The sequence below is a fragment of the Cololabis saira genome, chromosome 12 (genome assembly GCF_033807715.1).
Source record: "Cololabis saira isolate AMF1-May2022 chromosome 12, fColSai1.1, whole genome shotgun sequence".
In the NCBI taxonomy this organism is placed as follows: Eukaryota; Metazoa; Chordata; class Actinopteri; order Beloniformes; family Belonidae; genus Cololabis; species Cololabis saira.
In genome coordinates this window covers 16,979,566-17,003,844 of record NC_084598.1, presented here as the reverse complement: position 1 = coordinate 17,003,844, position 24,279 = coordinate 16,979,566, and the positions used below count along the sequence as shown (strand labels likewise).

General features: G+C 40.0%; 1 protein-coding gene across 2 annotated transcripts in view; it reads left to right on the top strand.

Annotated features, from left to right (window-relative positions):
- The window catches only part of LOC133456991 (nuclear receptor coactivator 3-like), an 89,490-nt gene that overhangs the window by 5,171 nt on the left and 60,040 nt on the right, over positions 1-24,279 (top strand). For both annotated transcript variants that reach the window (XM_061735771.1, XM_061735772.1), the window contains exon 2: positions 16,478-16,560. The gene's annotated coding sequence lies outside the window, so the exon portion shown is untranslated. The remainder of the gene's footprint in view (positions 1-16,477; positions 16,561-24,279) is intronic.

The following is a 24,279-nucleotide window of genomic DNA, read 5'->3' as shown; positions in this document are numbered from 1 at the left end:
TGATTTAGGGTACCTTTTTCTTTTTTTTCTTTGTCAATTAAATTTATTCTCTTATCTTTCACTACAGTCCAGATACCTGCACAGCTGATTTGAAGCGCTCTTCGGTTTCCTCAAATCTTCATAATTACAGTTCAGGGGCTTATTATATTTTGATATTGCTGATGGAATTCGTGGATTCATGTGCACTTTAGTAAGCGGAGTAGAGGCACATGCAGAGTGAGCTGTGGCTGGGAGGACAAAGCAGCGAATCAGAGAGATTAACCATTACTCTGATTGTTTCACAACTTTCAAAAACATGAGTAAACACACCCACAGTTCAGCACAACCCTGAAGAAAGGTTCCACATAGCTGATTTGTTTGTTTGACCTTTAGACTCTTAAGACAGAGCTACTTAATCTCCCTGGTACTTTATATCACGGATGATGGCAATCTCAAGTAGGTATTTAGACCCTTGGGAAACATCATTGAGATCTTCTGGCAGAATTGAGGATTATGAGCTCCAGGGTTCCTTTATGGATATTGATACAGTGAGACAACTTTGTACAACACTCTTATAATCAGTATAACAGTGGGATTGGAATTTACGAAATGTAATTTGACTGACTCTCGGACCAAAAGAACCAAAAATCCTCTGATGTGATGAAACAAAGATTAAACCTTTTGGGTATAGTTTCCAGCTGCATTTGTGGAAGAAATTATCTACTGAGCATCACCTTGTTAATGCCACCTCTACACTCAAATATGGTGATGGGATTTTCATGCTGTATAGATGTTTTTCTGTGACAGAGGCCTGAAGAATAGTCAGGAGAGTAGCAAAGATACAAGCTGGTGCAGGATGAGGCAAACGCGTATAGAAGGGACCCAGTGCATGACCCAGTTTGAAATTCTGATCTTCCATCAAGATGGTAATTACCAAGACGCTTGCTCTCTTTTGGAGGCAAAAGCTGTAGAGCCAACATTATAAAAAAAACTCACCTTGTCTGATTTTGATTAGATTTATTGAACTTGATTAAGGGTGCTTTCAGACCTGTGGCCCGATTGTTTTGTTCCGATTCAGGGGCTAAATCGATAGTTGTTTCGTTTTTCATGTGTTTGTGTTCACAAGGCCACCGTCTGTAGCGGTTCAAAGCTGTTAACAAATGCCATGCACGAACCAACTGTTCTCTCATTGGTCAGAACTGAACGCGGAAGGAGTTTCCTCTTCCGTACCCCGGGAATAGCAACAATCGTTATAAAGCCCCTTTCACAGAGAGGGCGCAAAGCGCAGACCGCTGCCGGCGATCCCATTCATTTATGGGCTACCGGCACAAGAGCGGACCGCTCTGCCGCCGAGCTCGGTGGCGGGCGAGATTGAAATGTTCCAAAAATTTAAGAGAAGGGAGAAGAGAGAAAGTTGTGTCCAATAGGAGAGAAGGTGGTGGAGGCTCTACGCCGACTCTTCTTCTTGCGCCGCGGCAGCACATACACAATGAATGGAGTTGTCGGTTGCTGTCTCGATTATGTTCTCACTCCAAATAAAAAAAACGCACCGCTCCAGGTCTCGAATGGAAGCGAGCCGAGACCTAGACTCCTAGACGATCTCGGCTCGCTTGTTTTGTGCCGCATCCGAGCGCAATTGCTGTGTTCACATATACCAAACAAATCGATCTTTAGACCGAAACGCTCCCTGTTTCGGAACAACTGCTCCAAACAGGACAGGTGTGAAAGCACCCTAAAAAATTAATTTATCTGTAAACTTAAAGCTTTGTCAAACAACTCCCATTCTGCTGCTCGTCGGAGGATGCTGCACTTGTGTGTTTAATTCTTTTAAGATGGCTGTCATTTCTTTTCATCAAGTTGCAAATCTTACAATTTTTGTGCCTAAGTTATATATCAGTGCTGCAAGTCGAAGTCAAACCAGAGGTAGAAGATGTCCGTAATTTTTAAGTATTGATGTTCCCAGCCTTACACATCATAATTTCTGGAAGATACTATAACAGAAAATACTTGTTCAATAACATAAAACTGAGACCTCGTCAAGCATTATTTCTGTATTAAAAACAGAAGAGATTACAGCAGGATATAATGATTTATTATTAGAAAGATAACAGGAAATGAGGTGGGGGCAGTGAAGGGAGCAGTTGAGGATGTAGTGGTTCGTGTTCAGGGGGTATGTCAGGGCACGCCGTTTACACCGAGTCTTGAGTAACTTTATTTTTTTTAAACAATCCATAATTTCTGTTATAGAGCAAAGACAAAACTTATAATGAAGCGCAAGTTATTCACATCCAATGAATGTTCTGGAAGTGACACAACACATATGGACAAATAAGCAGATGCCATGGAAAAGGAATTTTGTGCAGTTATTTAAAGTTTAAGTTAGTTAAAACAAATTAGTATTTAAAGCTGTCCCCAAGAGTATTTCCATGTTGAAATTAGAATTGTAAATACTTGCCATTTATGGCAAAAATAATGGTATTGGGATCTACAATTACGTCTGTTGCTCCGGGGACAGTGGCAGGTGGGGAGTTTGACTTGGGCGGTACACCTGTCAAACGGTAACGCAGGTGTCCTGAGGCGAGCTCAGGGAGGACAGAAACCTCCCGTGGAGCAGAAGGGCAAAAGCTCGCTTGATCTTGATTTTCAGTATGAATACAGACCGTGAAAGTGGGGCCTCACGATCCTTCTGACTTTTTGGGTTTTAAGCAGGAGGTGTCAGAAAAGTTACCACAGGGATAACTGGTTTGTGGCGGCCAAGCGTTCATGGCGATGTCGCTTTTTGATCCTTCGATGTCTGCTCTCCCTATCATTGTGAAGCAGAATTCACCAAGTGTTGGATTGTTCACCCACTAATAGGGAGTAGTAGTGTAATAGTGTGCTGGGTTTTGACCGCCGTGAGACAGGTTAGTCTTACCATACTGATGATGTGTTGTTGCAATAGTAATCCTGCTCAGTACGAGAGGAACCGCAGGTTCAGACATTTGGTGTATGTGCTTGGCTGAGGAGCCAATGGTGCGACGCTACCATCTGTGGGATTATGACTGAACGCCTCTAAGTCAGAATCCCGCCAAGACTTAACGATACCGGAGCGCCTCGGATCTTCGGTTGGTCCAGGATAGCCGGCTCCGGCCGGTGTGGAGAGCCGTTCGCGACAGGGCTGGGGTGCGGCCGAAGGATGATCGCCCCTCTCCCATTGCGCATGTTTGTGGAGAACCTGGTGCTAAAATCACTTGCAGACGACCTGATTCTGGGTCAGGGTTTCGTGCGTTGCAGAGCAGCTACCTCTCTGCGATCTATTGAAAGTCAGGCCTTGATCCAAGCTTTTGTTAGGCCGGTTTGCTACCCATGAGTGTACCAGGGGCACGCTGGGCCCGGGCCAGAGTGCTCAGTCGCGGTCGGAGCACCAGGTGCACAGCTTGGAAGAACGTGAGAGTCCACGCTCTGTGTGGGACTTGGGTAAAGAGATTCCCTCCTGTCGGAGTAACAGGGCCACGGCCCGCAAAAGTGGTCCCATCAGATTTAGAAACAATCCAGGGTACCAGGGGTGTCCGAAAATCTGACAGATTGTATTGATAAACAGAATCCCAATTCCTTAGTTGCTAGAAAAGCCATCATACTTATGCCACACGTTTCCTTTGTTTTGAGTCAGCAGGTTGTGAAGTTTGCTTGGTGCGCCAGCATGGTAGCAGTCTATCATGGTGGATGGTTGATGACCGTGTTTGAAACCTGTGTGGGTTATCTCTTTCTTTTTCATGATAGATAGGATACATTAAGTGCCTCAAAGATGCACCCATCATCTAGGTTGTGGTTTCAAATATGTTTTCCATCAACATACTGAGTATATATTTTAATACATAAACACAAAGGGAATACTGTATATAATTTCTGCTCTTTTCCATCTCATATTTTGTCCCTTTAACTCCTAGCAGCTCAAAAAAGAAATCAAGTGATTTCCAATACCTGGGAGGTTAGTGAGGAAATGCCTGCTGCTCAATGCTATGTATCAATATAATTTTTCTTTTGCTTTTATTTGTTCCTTATTTATCCATTTATTTATTATTTTCAATAAAAGATACTAATGGGTAGAATGACTTTTACCGCATGGCATCCTCACAAGTTGGTGTATATTTCTCTTTTACCATCCTTCATCACAGATCAGCTAGGTTGAGCAGCAGCCTATGACATCCCCCTTTAACTGATGTTTAAAGTTAAACACATGGAAGAGATTTTTGTCTTTTCTTTTTTTTAAATCGTTTTTTTTGTCAAATGAGTTATGTTTGTAAAACCAGTGGCAATCTGATGTATTTGAGCAGCAACAACAACAACAAACATTGTCGACTTTCTCTTGTTTTCTCAAGCTCATATTTATTTTGGTCCTGAGCACAAGGGTGCAAGGACCCTACTGAAATTGCAATCATTTATTATTATTTTATAAACGTTAGTTACGTCTCTGCGTTTGCATTGGCGCGAAAATTGAAGCAACAACAATGTTTTTGCTCAAATACGGACTTGGTCCGCATACCTCTGTGGATCAAATTACTAAAAGACAGGTTCCAAACCGGTTCCAGGGCTGGTTCTGGGCCAGTGCTGAGTTTGGAACCAGGCTTTTTGTTTCCATTGACAAAGAACTGGCTCCGGGCTAGAAAAACCGGTTCCAAGGTAGCACCAACTCTTTGCTGGGCTAGAGGAAAGAACCGCTTACGTAAGTGAGGGGGCGTAGTTGTTAAGACCAACGGCAATAGCAAGACTGCGAGACGGCGCCATTTTCAAATACGACGAATTAATATGGATGCAGCAAAGCAGCAGTGGTTTGTGAAAGAGACAACCTATCTTTTAGCAATATGATCCATGGAGGGTGCTACGCAGATCAAGTCTGTATTGGAGCAAATACGTTGTTGCTTCAACTTTCGCCCTTATGCTTTTTTTTTTTTTTTTTTAAAGGTTTTTGTGGCACTAGTGGCCTTTATTGAGAAAGGGGGGGAGACATTGCAGTATAGAGCGACAGGCCGGGACTCGAACCTGCGCTGCCAGCACACTCGTGGATCGGAGTGAGAGGCGAAACAACCAGCGTGGTCTGGGTGTATCTGGGGGATGCCACCATTGTTGCGGGTGGGTGCGCCTTCAGTTACAAAACAACTATTAGACTAAAACATTGCAATGTGTCAATTCTGATATGTTCATATTGTCAAAACAGATGGGGCAAATTGGCTTATTGTTTTCATGTGATTTTAAACCAGGTTTGATGAGGAGCTGTGATATTCAAACTGTTGCTTGCAAAGTTTGCGCTCAACTTTTTTCCATTGTCTATTTTTAGGAAATTTTGTCACACTGCAGATGTCTTTGACATGATAGAGTTCAACAAATCCCTGGACCTTGTCTTCTACTTTACAATCTATCCGTCTCTAGTCATTGGGTTGGGCTAATCCAAAATAGCAAGGGGGGTGTCCAAAGATGGACTGTTACCTGTGAAAAAGATTTGCGATGAAAACACCCCTTTTAGAACTTCCCCCCCGATGGAAATAAAAACAAATTAAAGAATCAACCAATCAGAATCTTAGTCGAGCCCGGCCGCATCGACTAATGAATCGACCAGTCAACTGGGAGATTACAGCCCTACTGTAAAGTATTCAACCTATTGTGGTCCTGGTTGTTATTATTATTATTATTATTATTATTATTATTATTATTATTATTATTATTATTATATCATATCCCTGGCTTCAGCTGGTCTTCACTTTCAGCTGATCCAACTCTTTTGGTGTCATCTTCCTCTCTTTAACTTGTCTTCCTGTCTTCAGCCCATCTTCTTCTCTTTAGAAAATAATCCTCTTTTAAGTGCCTTCTCCTGTCTTCAACTCCTATTCTTCCATCATCTCAAGAGGTTTCAAATGTTTAAGCTATGTATTGCAATTTTCTTCAAATTTTAACCTGATTTTTGGCAATTTAAATTTTTTTTTTTTTGTTCTGTGGTTTTTTCATCAAAGCTTTCATTCCGCATGTCAGCATTCAACCCTGCATTTTCAAAGGGAATGCAGCCTTTTTCTAGTTATTGTAGTGATCCTTTTTCTCTTTTATTGGTTGAATGCTGTAAAGCATTAAAACTATTGTGATCTTTTTTCTATTTATTTATTAAATCTTCAGCCATTTATCGCCGCTAAACTCCTTCCACATTTTTGAGCTATTTTAGCCATTCGGGTCTTAAAATGTTCAACTTGTTCAGGAATAGGAGGGAATGACTTTTGGTCTTTCATATCCTTGAACGTTTTAAGATATTTAATGGATTTCCAAAACCTGGGGCCCATTGAAATAGAATGGGGAAACCTTCAAATCCTTGAAAAACTTTCACCACTTTGAGACCTTACTACTACAGTATACTTTCAGCTAGAAACCATTCACAAGACTTTTACTATTTGATTCAGATTTTTAAAATCTTTTTTATGTTTTGAAATATTAACTTCTAAATGAACAATTAAGCCTTTATACTGGATTTCAATTCCGGAGCCTTCTGACATCCTTGACAAACTTTGCTGTCCACCACCACAAAGTTCAGCATCGCTCAGCTCTCATTCAGCATCACAGCTTTCAACCCTGCATTTTCTTTATTTTTTACGACTTTTTTTGGGCTCTAGTGGCCCTTTATTCAAGTTGCAGACAGGAAGGCGGTAGAGAGAGAGAGACTGGGGATGACATGCAGCAAAGGTGCGCAGATTTGAACCTGCGACCACTGCAGGAGGATTGTAGCCTCAGTACATGAGCCGCTTGCTTAACTCACTGTACCACTGAGCAGCCTGTAACCCTGCATTTGCAAAGGAAGTGCAGCCTTAGTTTGTCCTTGTCAATTCTACTTGACATTCTGATTTGTGTAAGCAGTAAAATTGAGTCTGTCTGTAATAGCTTAAATTGCAAACAACAGTTTATACATTTTCTTATAAAAATGAAACGTTAAAAAATATATAATAATAGGAATAACAGTAGAATACTGCTTAAATCTATTACCAAGTCCTCCAATAAATATTCTCAAATTAAACAAAATATAAGACGTGTTTAAAACCTGTGTTCTCCAAAACTGAGTGTATAAAAACACCAACGACATTAGTTATAGCTTTAGCCCGATCTGAATTACTGGCTAAAGCCTGTTTTAGATGCCAAAGGTAGCTGTGTTGACACGATACTGGTTTCCTTCCTAGCAGCAGTGATGGTCACATTCGCATGATACCGTTTCAAATGCGTTATGAGGTTTGACGTGTTCCCAGAAACATGCTCGGTTGCTGTTGAACAACTTTGGCACACTGCTCTCATCTTCATGACTTTGTCCGTTTTTCTTTTTCACTGGGAAACTGAAGTGTTCCCAAACGAGATCTTAAAGATAAGGGAGGGTCTTCAACTTCTGGATTCTTGTTGGCATCAGCCATGATGTCTGCTAGCTGGAAAAAAAAACTAAACTCAGGTGGGAGTCCAGTGCTGACTACAATCTTCAAGTCCGCCACTTAATGTCCGTGTGGGAACTTCGACTTGAAGTATGCTCTGCACGCAAAACATCCTGTTAATAACTCTTGTTAAACTTTGTATTCGGATCGCTACAAATCTGTACCATACCAACAGTCCTGAACCGAAACAGTTCGGTACGAATGCGTGTACCGTTACATCTCTAGTGTTTAGACTGTCATAATTCAGGCTAATGGCCAATGCAAGTGATATAGGTGATCCAAGTGTCTGGGATTTCTCCCTCAGGTGGTCCTTTTTTTTAAATCCGTTCAGTAGAAAATTGCATTTGTAAACAGCCTGCAAAAGGAGGGACCTAAAAAAAAACTGTTGATTTGTGATGACGGAATAAGTATTGAAGGTGGTTGGAGGGAGGTGATGGAAATAGAAATGGGTGGGTTGAGCTGACGTACTGTCAGAACTGTGCAGTGAATCCTCGGTTTCTGTTTCAGTGCTTTCCTCCCATAATGCCTCAGTGAAGTCCATGTCTTCCACTTTATTTTCTGAGAGCTATTTCCTCTGTGAAGAGACTGTCAAGTGCCCATCTCAGCCTTCTTTCCCCTGCTGGGCTTTGTTTTTTTTTTTAACTTGTGGTTTACTCTTCATTTCTGTCTTGTTTTTTTTTTCTCCCTCCAATTATCCTCAGTCTTTCTCTTTTCAGCGGTATTTCATTCTGGCTGCATGCAGTTGGCTGGTAGCCAGGAGTGCATGCGCTCAAGTCATAATAATTACGTTTATCTAGTGATTTTGAAATTGTGATTTTTGCAGGCATGGTTTTCCTTTGTGTTAGTGGACGTCCGCGTGTGTGTGTGTGTGTGTGTGTGTGTGTGTGTGTGTGTGTGTGTGTGTGTGTGTGTGTGTGTGTGTGTGTGTGTGTATAAACGTGTGTGCAGAGTATGCGGAGTCGATGAGGGGGGAGGAGACATTGGAGAGTTGCTTTATTAACGTGGTTGCTCCCGCTAAAATTCGGGGAGTGCTGTTGCATCCAGCTGTTACCGGCTGTGCGAAGCTTCGTTGCCATGGCAACACAGCCCTGTGCGCCTGCTCAAGGTCGTTCATCCAGTTCTGAGCTGAGCAGTGTGCTGCACATACGGATACAGAGAGGGAGAGAGAAAACAGAAAGTACTTCAAAGTGACCAATCAGAAGCACTTCGGTGATGCTGTGGTCAGCAAACAAATTCAGCCCTTCCTCCGTTGGCCTCTGTGATGAACACACACACACACACACACACCGATCCCTTCAGTAAAGAAGCAAACAAAGGAAAAAAAAAACCCCTGGCCTGGAGGCCTGTAGGCTCTTTTTGCCAGCTGATTAAATATTTAGTTGGTCAGTGGGAGTAGAGGTATTTGGTGGCTGGAGAAGAAGTGAGCAACAGAGCTTGGCTCCATGTTTTTCTTTCTCTAATGGTGCATTGCTGTAAGGCTACCTGGGGCTTCTTCCACTTCCTCTCCTCTCTCCTCCTCTGCTTTCCTCTGTCCTCAGAGGACTGCAGGAGCATCTCACAGGGGCTCTGTTGCATGTCTGCTGGCACTGAGGAGACCCGCTGCTACACAAATACTAGACAGTGTCTGATCGTAGCAACATTACAGACTCATCTAAAAATCCTTGTAATCAGTTCTCGATGCTAGGCTGCAGGATTATTACCTGCTGAATTGTGAGTGAAGGTTTGTGGGACTGTACCTAAAGGGATACGCCAACATTTTGGAAATTGACTATTTATAGTCAACCCCAGAGTTTGCTGAGAGGGTTTACACACAGTTCTCTTTTATTTGCATACAACAGTCCAGTTTGACAAAACCCCTTCTAACCTCTTTTAGAACAGTCATTGGAAGTTCCTGACAAAATAAACATCCAAATAACTTCAAAATGTTTTTATTGACATGCTGTGACCTTATTATGTAGAAATAACTAAAAAGGCATGTGAGTGCTAAACGTCAAAAGCATTGATCCTACACTGTCAATGATTTAAAACGTTATGCTTTTTTTCTGAGTGAAATAACCCACTGCGCAAAGCCCCCATACGTCTTTTCTAAGTAATTTTTGGACGTCTAATTTTGGTCACCTGAAGGTGTGTAGACTGTTACTCCAGACACATTTTTTCGACGTCCATTTATGACGTCCGTAGTTATTTCGAGTCCAAATGTGGTTCTGGTGGACTTTCTTTCTACGTCAAATTCAAACTCATTTTAGACATTGTTTTTATACTGTACTGCTTCTAGTTCCTATGTAAAGGGTACTAGTCCCATGCATGTAACTGGAAATGCATACAAAGACATTATGCATTTCACCTTAAAACCACAAATTAAGCTTCAGTAAAATTAACTGGTACAGGAAACTGGTTCCTACCTTCTAGACACAAGACTACAGTAAGGTTAAGAATAAATCACAATCCTACTACTTTTTTCCCTCCATCTTTATTGCAAACATGTTGAGTCAAGTTGATAAATATTAATTGATAGGTTACTACTTCTAAACAGCAGGCAGCATAACCCTCTATTAAGTTTTTAAAAAAAAGAAAAAAAACTGATGAAAATACAATAAAGAAAATTACACCACGCGGATTTTTGGGCTGCTGTTTGATGTTGGATACGTCACTGATGCACAAAGCTGAGCAGCCATTTACTTCCACAAGAGAGGAACGCCTGTGCCAATGGGAGTGGCTCTTAGGTTGTACGTTGTACGTTGTGATGACGTAATGCCTCAGCCAATGGCGTTCACTGTATTTTCTTCTTATTATTTGTTTCAGTTTAACACAGTTGATTTTATTTTTTTTTATTTTTACAATTTTTCTTACGCCTTACAGAATAGCACAATTTTATTGACGCAAACGGGAAAATGTAGATCAAAATATTCATTCAAAAAAAATGTTAATCACAAATTAATATGTTCATACCAACAACAAAAACTAAAACATGTCAGTTCCCTGCACCTGTCTTAGACATCTAAAAAACCAACACCCAAATGTTCAACTGCAAATGTCGAAATGGGATCATAATTAGACGTCCAAATAATTTACGTCGAGGAAAAAGTCCATAATTGGTCTTGGACTGACGGACACATGAACGTTCATAAGACATCAATATTTATTGGGAAATTAGTGACATGTTGTATTGAGAGAATTTAAAAGGCAGACAGCCTATTTTATTGGTTAATGTTATCATTCAGAAATATACGTATAGCATTATCTCAGTGCTATTTGATTGTTATACATTTGTTTTCAACTTGAACATGTCAACGGTAGACATGTCCAACTTTGTTGTGTTTCTGAGATATAATTTTCTTTGGTCATTTTTTGTCTTTTGTGTACAATACAGCTGTAAGCATATGATAAAACACTGAATATAACTAACTGTACTAACTTCTGAAATCTTCACAAGGTTACAGGACAATCTTAAAAATTTAACAATTTTTTTCTGAACTTTGTTGTACCTTGCAATATAAAATATAGAACTTTGTTGAAACTGATGAATGGCACATACACACTAGACCAGGGCCAAATACAAAAGACATCTCTGCTCTCCAGGGGCCTCATGCACAAAGAATGGGTACCCCACTTTTTACGCTCACGGTCGAATGTTCAAAAAGTGACATGAAAAGTTGCAGTCTTTAACGCACACATCAAGTCCTGCGTACGCACATTTCTGAGGTTTTGTCCGTTGGCGAGACTCACTGGTGATGCAGTGAAGTCCAGAATATGAGGAAACGTGACGTCAACAATAAGTTCACGACCACATGAAGGACACGACAGTCCCCACATCACCAGATAAGTTACAAACGAGTGGAGCTGCGTCCATGTTCAATTTCACGGTGGTTGTGATTGTTCAAATGAAATATCCGTGGATTTGGGCCATACGCAGTTTTGAACGTCCACTTTTTTTTCACATCTATTAATCTCATAATTATTATTATTGAATCAACCTGTTGTTGAAATTGTGCTGTATAAATAAACTTGCTTGCCTATAGCCACAGCAGCATGGGGAAAATAGTTTCCATTAAGGGTGAACCAAATGTAATCAAATGATTGAGTTTTTTAGCGGATATACCCTGACACAAATAACCCAAATGACAGAAATCTTTGTTTAGCAGATGGATGGCAGGTGAAACTAGTGCCGGAATGAGAGTTTGATAACATATATCTGGTGAAGATGTGGCACATCACATAGTAAAGGCCACATCTCGCAAACCTGTCACTCAGATGAGGTGCAGACAAGTTGGGTTGCAGTTCAGCTGATGTGGTGCTGATCGACCACATGAAATCAGTCTCTGGGGTCAGTGTGGCATATGTGTCTGTTTGCTTGGTAGATGGGTTATTACTATATTTTAATAGTCAACACGTTGGGTTGGCCTAGATGTTTCTGAAAGGCTTCAGAATACTTTAAAACTGTGAATTTTAGCTGCAGGATTGTAGAAAAAAAAAAACCTTTATACACAAGCGTTAGCTTTGCATCATTGGTTGCTGGAGTTTCTTGCTTCTCTTTATTTAATTAAGTTGCTGGACATGACACTGTCTCTTCTCTCATGACTCTTCTATACTTTATGCACATTTTCTCCAGGAGTTTTTTTTATTGCTTTGTAGGAAACGGGGAGAGTTAAATGCAACCATGGTATCATAATTAATATACTAACATTTACTGTGTTATGATTGTTTTCTGAGGATGAATTATGATGGTTTGGAAAGCAGGTGGGGTTCTTTTAGAAGAGGTCAGACTGCAGACGACTGTAGACCAAATATATGTTAACATAGGCCCCTGTGGAGTCACAGAAATGGAAATGATGAAAGTGCCTTAAATCCAACACAACATAATATAAAGACAAGATGTGGAGGATGCTTTTTTGCTTCTGCTTCTGCTTTTCTCTTTTTGCTCCTGGTGCATACTGACTTTCACAAGGCTTCTACAAACCAACAGTCAAATACTTTCTGGGATCTGTGAAGAATTGTAGTCACTGAAAAAACACACTCTTATGTATAAAGAAAAAAAAAAAAAACACGTGTGCGTGTGTGCAGAGCCGCCTGGGAGATTTGCGATGCCCTGTGCGAAATGGCCCATTTCGAATTTTTTGGGGTTTTTCGGGTCGGATCGGGTGTCTATATGCACAATTTTAACTCTCCAATTAGCAAAATACTGGATACCTTCCCCTGCCTCATCATCATCTCTTGCCTCGACGAGGGGCCCCACGGCTGCTTGAGACCCGGTCGGATGGGTGATTTTTGTAACAAATTTATCAAACAAGCCTTTCAGAGAGGCATTAAACTCTTCAATTTTCTTTAGTTTTTTTTCTTTTTTCATCCCCTGATGGAAATTTCCTGAATCTGTCTCGTTCTCTTGACATTGTGTGACAGTTTGTTCCAACTCCACCGTCTGGATCAGAGCACCTTGTGTCTGCGCTTGGTCTGACGCAGTTGTATTGAACAACAGACACGCGCATCATTGCACATATATTTATTGATATGCGCAGACTATTACACATTTAGGTCTGTAATGGAACGTGACTGTTGATATTTATAAGGGAAAAAAATGGAAAAAAAAAACGGCCCATAGCGCGAGGCCCCTTGGGGCGCGAGGCCCCGTGCGGTCGCACGGTTCGCACACCCCTTGCGGTGGCCCTGCGTGTGTGTACGTATATAGATTGATTGAGGTACATGGCCGGTGAGGCACTGACTTCATCTCAATCAAATTCACAAACAGGATTATTCACTATACAATAGTATATTTAAAGTCTCATATCAGCTTTCTTTACATATACAAACTGTAGCACACAAAAAAGCACATTTATTTAAAAGAAATGTTATGGTCTTACCTTTACTTATAAATGAAATCCTCCATTGAACACAAATTTGGCTCTTTGGAGTCGCCATGGAGATTAAGGCAGACTGAAAACTACTGGACCCAAATACAATTGTTGATATTTCAAATTGGCCTTGGCAGGTTAGTCTAGCCACAATCTCCTTGGCTGGATATAGGAGTGGCCAATATGACGATATTGGTTCATGGATTACAACGTGAAGACAATTTTTCAAACTGCAGTGATTGTGGGATCGTGTAGGACACATTCTATAAATTGCAGTTCTATGCTAACCTACCGACTCACCAGATGTATTGACGTCATCACCCACAAATCATAGCGAATTACAGGCAGCGACGCACTCTCCTACCCGCCTCCTTGTTTGTGTGTGTAGCGGTAGCTCATCGAGAGTGATGGCTGAAAGCCAAACGGAGTTGGTCACAAGAAAAATTCCACCTCAACTTTATGGAATTGGTTTGGACTTTTTGCAACTTTTTGATCAAGCCCAAATATAATTTCCAAAGTTTGCACGGAAACCGTTCACACGTTGGGTTGTAACACGACGAATCTGTTTGATCCCCTGAAGAGGAGGCACCCCAAGCAGAATGCTGAGAGCCAAACAGCGAGGGGCCCATGCAGCAGCGCAAGCAGCAGCTAGCATGAGACCAAAACAGACAACATTAACACGGGCATTTGACAAGTCAAGCAAGCGATGGAAAGAGCTAATAGAAGCTGTTACCTTTTTATCTTGCAAAGGATATGGTACCTTGACCTGCGGTAAGAGCTGCCCAGCTGTACATACTCTGCTGTCAGAGTGGAATTAAATCTTGTTGGAATACTGAACGGAATGTAAATAATAAGAATGAAAAAACGGGCAAAACATGAAAACTGACACAGTTAAAACGTCAGGTATTGAAACTGACAACTACGATCATTCAAGATTTTTTTTCTGGTCCCATATCTGCATTGGGGACAGTGGTACACTGCTATCCTAGTTTTTTATAACGTGTCGGACGGCTCTAAACCCAAGTCTAGTAGTCTTTTTGAATTACCATCCTCAACAACATGTATTGTCTTTTATTTTTTTAAATTTAAGATTGTGATAAAATCGAAATCATGATTTATTTAAAAAAAAAAAAGGTGATATGATAATTTTGCTACATCCCCCATACCTACGTGGATGTTATAATAACAAGACGCTCCCAGTACCCCTCCCCTATCCCCTCATGACACCTGATTCAGAACTAACCCTGACTGGCTGATAGCATTCCATTGTTAAGGTCTATGGCTGAAAGAACCCCCTGTAACCATCCTGTACCTTCTCTGCCCCCCCCCCCTTTATTTGTCAATGACAAATAAAGAATCTTTGGTTGAGTAGTTGGAATAATAATTCATAGATTTCAAATTATATTTTTCTTTAAATGCCAATCTGTAAGCAGAGCACTAGTATAAGGACAGATGAATACGTTTTTAATTGGCTTATTTTTTTCCTGACGTTCAGTACTGCAAATGGTAGTTATAAATTACTGTTCCCTGTATTGATGCTGCCAGCTGGGATTCATTAAAATGGAGTACACACTTCAGGGTTCATAAACAAGAACTTCTGTTCAGCAAACTGGGGTTACCCAACCTTTCCCAACTTCAACCTCTCTGACTATATTTATTGTCTTACGTGCAGCTGAAGAATGTCAGTACAAAGGTTAAACGCGAAACCGTTGCAAATTAGTCCTGACTTGTCACAGCTTAATATGTGTGTAACACACACATATACACTTGTATACAGTAACCTGTATACAAGATATAATTTTGAACAGATGCCAATGGGTAATAATAAACACAATTTAGTACAAAAGCAGTATTGACAAATGAGTCTTTGTTGAGGAGAAATAGCCCTCAACTTGGTGTTTTCCTTTGAATTTATTACATTATTGTGGCAGATCAAAAGATTAATATATAACAAATCAAAAAAGTGTCTTTATAAAGTAATTTATTTTTTTAACAGATTGAACAGATACAGTCCTAGCCATTTACTATCCATTTGATGAGAACATTCCCCATCCTCTCGGTCGCAGACGTGCACATGCGCGGGCTGCTCTCCTCGAGCTTCTTAGTTTGGGGAAGAGCATTGTTGTGGCAACATGGTTGCTGCTAACGTTAGCTGCGGCTGCGCTCGCGACCGGGTGCTTTGCGTTTTTGTGGCTAAACTTGAGCTGCTTCGGTGGTCAGCAAAGTCCTTTACACGAACGACACATATCACTCTACTTTTATCAATGGTGCCGTCGGCGCGTTTTAGAAATGTAAATCCCCCATATTCACTGGACTGACAACTTTCACATGCTCCTCCATTTTCACCTTGCTTCTCACTAGCGATGTGGAGATCAATACTGAAATATTGATACTTCTGATACCAGATATGTATGCTCTAAAATCGATTTTCAAATAGAAATATTGATACTTTCGATATTTTGGTCATTTGTGGTAATGTATATCAGTATTAACAGGAATATGGTGGAAAGTAACTACCGGTACACTATTCAGATTTTCTCTAAATGATAAGCTGCTGGTAGAAACTACTTTTTTTCATTTTTATAGTAGTTTTTATTTTTGTTTATTCTCATTCATTTTAATGGTTTATTATTTTACTTAGGATCTTTTTTAGTGATAAAAACACCTTTATCAAACACTGTTTTTTTCTGTTTTTGCAATAGTTCGGCTGTATCATGAATGAAGCCGCTAACTCTAAAAAATAAATAGCTAAATAAGCGACTCTAATGTTGGGTGTTGTATTGTTAATCTAAAATACACCAACATGCACATTAGGTGTAGTTGCACAATGTATTGGTATCGAATCGGTATCGCCGATACCAGCCTGAATTTTACTCAATATCGGATCAGAAAGGAAATCGGTGATATTGATCATCAGTACTACTCACTGCCCCCCAAACACGGGGACAGCCAATCAATGTCCACTTAAAGGTGGGACTGACTGTTGTTTTCCGCCCCACAACAAGCCCACTGCACAAACACAGATTTCACAATAAAGGCAACTTGCCAACAGAAAAAGTAAAGTTAGAGATTAAAAAATAGATTAGCGATTAAAAAAACATAACGCGCTAAATATGCCTGTAATTCATTTATCTTTAAACTTAGTTTAAATGTATAATTTAAACTAATGTTGCTGATGTAAATATATTTTATGCACTCATAACTGTAATATCACTTGTTTGACAGACTGCTACATACCCTTCCTGTGATCAAGAACGTCTTCTTCACCTCCAAGATGATGAATGTTTGGATCATTAACCCATCCTAAGGTAAGATGGCAGTAGACTTCAGTGCTTTTGAATGCCTTGATGGCTTCTTGGTGTATGGAGAGGGATTATGGATGAAGTAGATGTAAAAATCCGTAAATGTCAAATCAGTTAGCAGTTTGCTTGACAACAAATACGGATAATATCCTGATGTATCAGTTTTCTTGGAATACTGGTGCTTTTGGTCAGCGCTAAGGTGGGCTATTTTAGGGTGCAACACTCTGATGGCGGTCCTAAAGATGGCGCCCGCAACAAAGTCATGCGATTGATACCTATGAATATCACTGCATCTATAAATGATATAACCACATGGTGAATTAAATTTGATTGGATTGAAATATTCCCTTTCTTAGCAGCACTTTTACTGTGCAAGATGTGCATTGATATCATATGCAGCAGCAGAAGGGACTGATACAAAGACACTCACAATGAGTGAGTTCACTAGTACCGTTGTAGGATGACATCAGTCAACCAAAGAGTCAATCCTGTGCAGAAAATGTTGTGAAAACCTCATGATTATATTCATTACATTGAGTTGCTCATTATAGCGGCCTCATAATAGCCCTGTTAGATCTGTTAACTTGTTAAATCATGCATGTTATTTAATAAATACACAGCCTTCCACAAGGATATCAAGTAAAAGCTAGCAAGGAGAAGGATTTTGCCTGAAGGCTGAATTTAAATCCTAAAGCCACTATTCTTAGATAAAAAGACTACATACTTAAAAAAAAAAAAATCTAATTGTTTAATTGGTCAAGAGGAGAAAGTGTCCTGGGACATTATAAACAATTAAATTACAGTGTGGCTGAGGGTAAAGCAGGACTAGTTTAAAACTGGTCATGGTGTTTTGATGTGATTGCAGTACGTCTTAGAGCAGGTTACATGTGAGTAATTAATTCGTCTGTTTATTTGGGTTGTATATGTTTGCATGGATCCAGGGAAATGCAGCTGTTTCAGTAACCTTATATTTTTTTAAGAGCTCAGTCTTCCCATTCCTCCAATACGTACAATTATTAATGTATTTTGTTAATATTTAGCAGACTTTACATGTGCATGCAGTGTCATACAGACTCAACATATTTTAATGGGACAAACAAGTATGGAGCTCTTTAATTTCAACTGGAGGCAAATGGGTGTAATAACATGCATGGGAAATTCCAACTTGATAATCGTAACTAATAAACTGTGAAATCATTACAGGTCTCATAAAGTAGACAGCTGGACCAAAATGAGTTGCCCATTTAAGTGGCGGCTAGTGTTTACAGAAATATATTACTAAGCTGTAACATGAGCAGAAAACATGCATCCATGCTCTAAATGACTACTGTGCTGTTAGTGACACTGGGGAAAAATAATACATTGTACTCACTTATTTAAAAACGAATATTCCACAGTTAAACCAATTCAAGGTGTATTAATAGATGGCAAGGAGTGCAAAATGTATACAGTGGCCAAAACAATGTTTATCAAAGTGGCTTTGAAATGTATGTTTGCAGTAAATGACAGTTAATGTTAGCACAGGAGCTACCTCACTGTAAATTGATATTTTAAACCTCTGACACAACTCAAATGTAATCTCATTAAAATAGTAGTATGTATAGGATTTAATTTAATTTAGACTTTATGTGTACAAAAAGTGTATAAAAAGGACTGTAAAAGAGCAGCTTCCGTAGAACTGGCTCAGTACAAAAATATTTATTACAAAGACCATGAACTTTTCTACTTTTATGTCCATTGACAGCACTTTGTGAGACCTCTGTAATCTACTTGTATCATAGCAGCAGCTGGATGGGGATGTCCAACGAGTTATTTAAAATGACCTTGGTTCATCTTTAGGAACTCTAGCCACAGTAATGCTGCATAACATTTTTGAGTCTTATCAGAGGCTAAAAATAGCTATTTCCTTTTAACACCAGAAATGTGCTACCCTAGTGAGGCTAGCAAGAAAAAAATGTCATTTCTGAGAATTTCACTTAATGACTTCTAGTTTCAGTCGAAGAACTGGTGCATCTTTGAAAATGATCGTGAACTGGTGAGCATGAATGAAACTGCTTCCACCTACTCATGAGAATGCTTTTTGCATCTTAAACCCACAAACGACACCCAGTTCATTCCCAGCATGCTGAATATGAGATATATGTGACTTCTCAAATCTTCCTCAGAGGTTTGTTTGGAGCAGATCAAGATGTTTTTAGTGCTACTTTTATTGTACAGTAGCAGAAAAAGTTATAAATTATACAGTAAAAATAAAAAAATATAATCTTGTCAAAATATTTAACTCAGTAAAAAAAGTTTCTATGTACTTGTTTGTAGATAGATGAGGAGCAAGATCTCTTCCTGTTTCATAGAAATGTGTGTGTAGAAACTTTGGAATAGTGCAGCATGGCATCTTTGGAGGCCAAAGAGACTAATTAGAGAGGTATCCCATTTTACACACCTGGACACTGCTTCCTGACAAGTTACTTTTCAATGTAATGAGGGAGAAATAATTTTTTGGAAACTCCATGCCCTTGTAAAGTCCTCAAAGTTGACCTCTGTGCAGAGTTCAGCAGCTTCAAACTCATCAATCTTTTACGTAGCCTGGCTTCCCCATATCGGATTTCCTCTTCTCATTTCTTCTCATCTCATTTTCTTCTTTTAAGTCTGAATGCATGTGAAGCACATGACCAGATCATATGAAGTGAGTTTGTCAATTTTATAGAAAATTTATCACAACAGAACTAACGGTTGAAGTTGAGGTCCGACAGGTAAATTATTAATATTTAGTTTTTGTTTCCTCCCTTAACCTCTGCCCTCTTGGTCTGTCCTCTACCCTGTTTTGTTTCTTTGAATATTGTTTTCCCAACTGTCAACCTTGCCTTTTTTTTCCCTCTCTCCTCCCTTCAAGCTCTTTGCATACCCCAACCCACCCCCCACACTTTTCTCAAAGTCTAGCACAGAGATGGTGTTATTTTTAGCCTTGTTGAGACGGGGAGACAGAGACTCACTGCAGACCTGTTACTAGCATTTGAGAGGAAAATGGTTGTCACTTAACACATATTGTAAAGTCTGTGTGTATACTATGATACTGTATCTAATCCATATTACTGAGCTGCTTTTCTTTCAATAGACACATGTTTTTGAAAGGTCATCTAGTTATAAGTCTAAAGGTTTTATCAAATATAATCTTTTACTTTTGGCATTCATTTGGATACACCACCAGCTTGGCCATCAGACCATCTCTCTTTCCTCCACGAGTGAATCTTGGTCAGCTCAATAAAGTACAGGTAAGCTGAGGCTGTTCGCTGGATGGTTACCTGAGTGGGCAGCTCAGTCGAGAAGGAGATGATATTTCATCCTGGGCTTCATGTCTAACACTACAGGAGAATGCAAACACAGCAAGCTTTAACAAAAGCAAACATTCCCTCATCACAAGGTCTGATTAGCTGGGCAACACCTAAAAATAAAAACAAGATCTCAAGGAGTATTACAAAAGGAACATAAAACATTGTCTCTATATCAAATCAGCTTCTACATTCTGGCGTCTTTTGCTCTACAGAGATGTCACTGCCTGTTTGCAACCACATAGATCTCCCTGGACTAGCGGACTCTTTGTAACCTAGGGAGAGAAAAAAAAAGAGGGGGGTAAGGGCTTCGAGAGGAAAAGCTGATTCAACTAAAATACACATAGAGCTTCTCTCCCAGTTTGGCAGAAGCACATCGTACAATGGTAGTAACTTTACTCAGTCCAAATAGAGTGCAGAATTTGAAGATCAGCATTTTTGCTAAATCCTGATCGTGCTTCATCTCCTCACAATATGTGAAAGCTTGCAGCATCTCATGACGTCACATATTTCACTAGGACCCAGACACCTCTTACACAACATTTTCAGGAAGTACAACTGAAAGATGGCTGCCAAGCATCTGACATTTGTGATATTTGACTTCTTTTGGGGCATGACAATGCCATGGGCTGTTGCATGCCGGCAAGGAAATTGTTATTGTGTACTCGAGCTTTCTTGATTAGATTGAGTCAGGATTCTAAGTAAATTATGCAAGTTCGTGCGTACATATTTCTTTTGTCTCCTTTTTTTTTTTCTATATCAACCCACCATTAAAAAGGCATGGAAAAAGCTTTGGTCTGCATATCTAGATTTCAAAGCCATGACAGCTGTCCAAGGGGTGTTTATATACCCTATCATATAAAAACATTTAAAGCCAGAAATTTATAAATAATTGAGGTCATTGTCCTTTGATTGACAGCTGGCATAGTCAAGGGCCAGCTGTCATCACTTAAGACACACAACCTTTTTTTTAACATGGTTTTAGCAATTTAGCATTTATTATTATTATTGTTATTGTTATTATTATTATTATTATTATTATTTATTAATAATAATTGTGAGCGACTGGGTGGTCACTCCCTTTCAGGATATGATAAGCCTAGATTTTAGAGGAGTTGGAAGGAGGAAGTGGCAGTTTGATGGTTTTTACAAAAAGTAGTTTTGATGGTTTTTACAAAAAGTAGTTTTATTGCAAACTAGACAATCCATAAACGATGCATAGGTCACCAAACTGAGGGTGGAAAAACAAACCAAACCAATAATAAAAACCGGTTTGTACTTTTAGCACGGTTGCTGCTCCCTCCAGCAGGCCAACAAACCTACCCTCACCCCCCACCCCCCGAGACTGGAGTGCCGTCAATTAAAACAAACCAATACAAAGGGGGATTTCAAACAAACTAAATTAACATGAACCAATTATCAAACCCCCCACAAGAATATAACCGACATTCTTCTGGGAATATTATCATACTCCCCGAAGCCCGGGCCGAGGCGAAGGAGTAGCAGCGATCTATAACTCCAGTCTTCAAATAAAATCTAAAAATAAATGCGATTTTTAATATGTTTGAAAGCCTCACGCTTAGTGTCAGAAGCCAGTTTTGTTAGTGGTAGTGTACTGGCCCCCTGCTGGTGCTTATCTAGAGTTCTGTCCGAATTTTCAGATTTCCTATCTGGTTTATTGATCAGTACAGACAAAGTCACCATAGTGGGTGACTTTAATATTCATATGGATGTTGATAGTGATAATCTTAAAGGGAAAGTTCGGTTTTTTACAACCTGGACCTTATTTCTGGCATTTTTTATGGTTGTATACTCACCCAGAGGTGTTTGGTGTCATTTGGAGTCCTTCGGAAGATATTAGGAGTTTTTTGCGAGCCGCTTCTCCATATAACGGTAGTGAACGGGGGCACTCGCGGGACACAGACGTTGCAGCGTCTAAATAACACATGATTGCCGCGAAACTCTTCATTTCTTTTATGAATCACTAGATCTGCTTCCAGGACCTGTTGTAACATTGTGGCGCTGTCTGTGTAATAAATAAAATAAATAAATCCGTTTGTAAACAAGACCTCTGAACTCATGACGTCATCTCTGTGCGCGCACTCTGTCCTCCGTTCAGTGAGCTCTTCAGCCGTATACTCCGGCTCAAAACGGTAAGGACGTCCATCATATTCAAAGTCGTCGTCCACAACCTCAGAATTTGACAAATATTCAGACATGTTTCAAATAACTATCAGTAAACTAACAGTAGCGAACTCCAGCTGTACACGGAGCTGTGTCTGGGACGTGCGCACAGAGATGACGTCATGAGTTCAGAGGTCTTGTTTACAAACTGATTTGTTTAATACACAGACAGCACCACAATGTTACAACAGGTCCTGGAAGCAGATCTAGTGATTCATAAAAGAAATGAAGAGTTTCGCGGCAATCATGTGTTATTTAGACGCTGCATCGTCTGTGTCCCGCGAGTGCCCTATGCGCTACCGTTATATGGAGAAGAGGCTCGCAAAAAACTCCTAATATCTTCCGAAGGACTCCAAATGACACCAAACACCTCTGGGTGAGTATACAACCATAAAAAATGCCAGAAATAAGGTCCAGGTTGTAAAAAACCGAACTTTCCCTTTTAAGTTAGGTTTCAATTCTCTTCTAGAATCAATGGGCATCTCACAAAAAGTAAACTGATTTAATTATACCCTTGATTTCGTGATTTCGTTGATTTCGTATACCCTTGATTGTGTGAACTCCCTCTCATCCAACCACTATTTTATAATGTTTGAATTTAATATTGTCGACGTTCAAGCGCAGGCCAGTGACCTAGGTTTCACCTCTGCAGATGTTGATATCCTTGCCAGTAACACTAAAGGTCTGCTGCAATCAGCTTTAGATGCAGTTGCTCCTTTGAGAAAGAGGGTCTCTAACCATGAGAGCTTAACTCCCTGGTATAATTCACATATCCGCATGCTGAAACAAAAAGTCCATAAAATGGAAAGGAAGCGGCACTCTTGTAAGTCTGTAAACCTTTCGTGCATGGAAAGATAGTCTAATAGTATATAAAAAAGCCATTTGCAAAGCTAGAACAGTTTATTATTCATTGTTGATAAAGGATGATAAAAGTAACCCACGTTTTTTGTTCAGCACTGTAGCCAGGCTGACGAAGAGTCACAACTTTGTTGAGCCGTGCATTCCCTTTCAATTTTTTTACTCACCGTTCTTGTGATCATTTTTACCCCACGGGGTGAGATCTCATGTGGAGCCCCAGATGGAGGGAGATTATCAGTGGTCTTGTATGTCTTCCATTTTCTAATAAAAAAACCTGGTGCAGGTCTACAATTTGGTTTCTCACGTCCTTTGACATCTCTTTGGTCTTGCCCATAGTGGAGTTTGGAGTGTGACTGTTTGAGGTTGTGGACAGGTGTCTTTTACACTGATAACGAGGTAAAACAGGTGCCATTAATACAGGTAACGAGTGGAGGACAGAGGAGCCTCTTTGTGTGTGTGTGTGTGTCTGTGTGTGTGCGTGTGTGTGTGTCTGTGTGTGTCTGTCTCTGACTTATTTTATAGAATAAGGAAACAGCTGATGAAAGTAGCTGCACAGGTAGGATCGATATTTGCAAGATGAGTAACTGGGGAGTCAAGGAGATCTGCGAGTTACGCAGCCTCGGAGACCCCATAAACCGGCATATTTCGAAAACCACAAAGGATGGTCCATTGTTTGAACAACTTGACACAAAGATGACAAACCAGGACTTTGCAAGAACCAGAACCCGGCCAAAGATGGCTAATCCTGATGTTCATCCATCCTCGTTTTCAAGATTACACCTGTCTGATGGCGTATAGATATTGCTGATGTAGGGACAGTACGTCATTCTACACGCTCACACAGGTTACTTTATGTTTTACGGATAACTCATCCCGACTTCCCTCCTCTCAACTCGCCTTCAGGCCCGAGGTGACAAATAACACGGCTGAGCACTGAATCTGGTGCACAACAAGCATCAGCCGCCCATTATCCAAGGCTGTTTTTTGAGACTAAATCCAGAGCAATGTTGGACAAAACTATGGAATTAATTGTCCTAGATGATCAGCTAGGATCGTAGATTCGTTGGTTTCTTGGGTTTCATTATATAACTGAATATCTGGAGTGGTGGTGCTCTGAAACAGCTTTTTATTTCATATATATTCTTTATCTGATGTTATATTTTAAGTTATTCTGAAAAAAATAGAATTAGAAAATACACTAGTTTAGTACTCTGTATTGGTCAATACCCTAGACCCTGGTGTCAGAACTGGTATCGGAAAGAAAAACTGCATTGCGAACATCTCTTAAACCTTCCCCCACTTCAAACATGTTCTTCATTAACTCAAAACTGTCATCTCTGCCCTTGTCACATGTGAT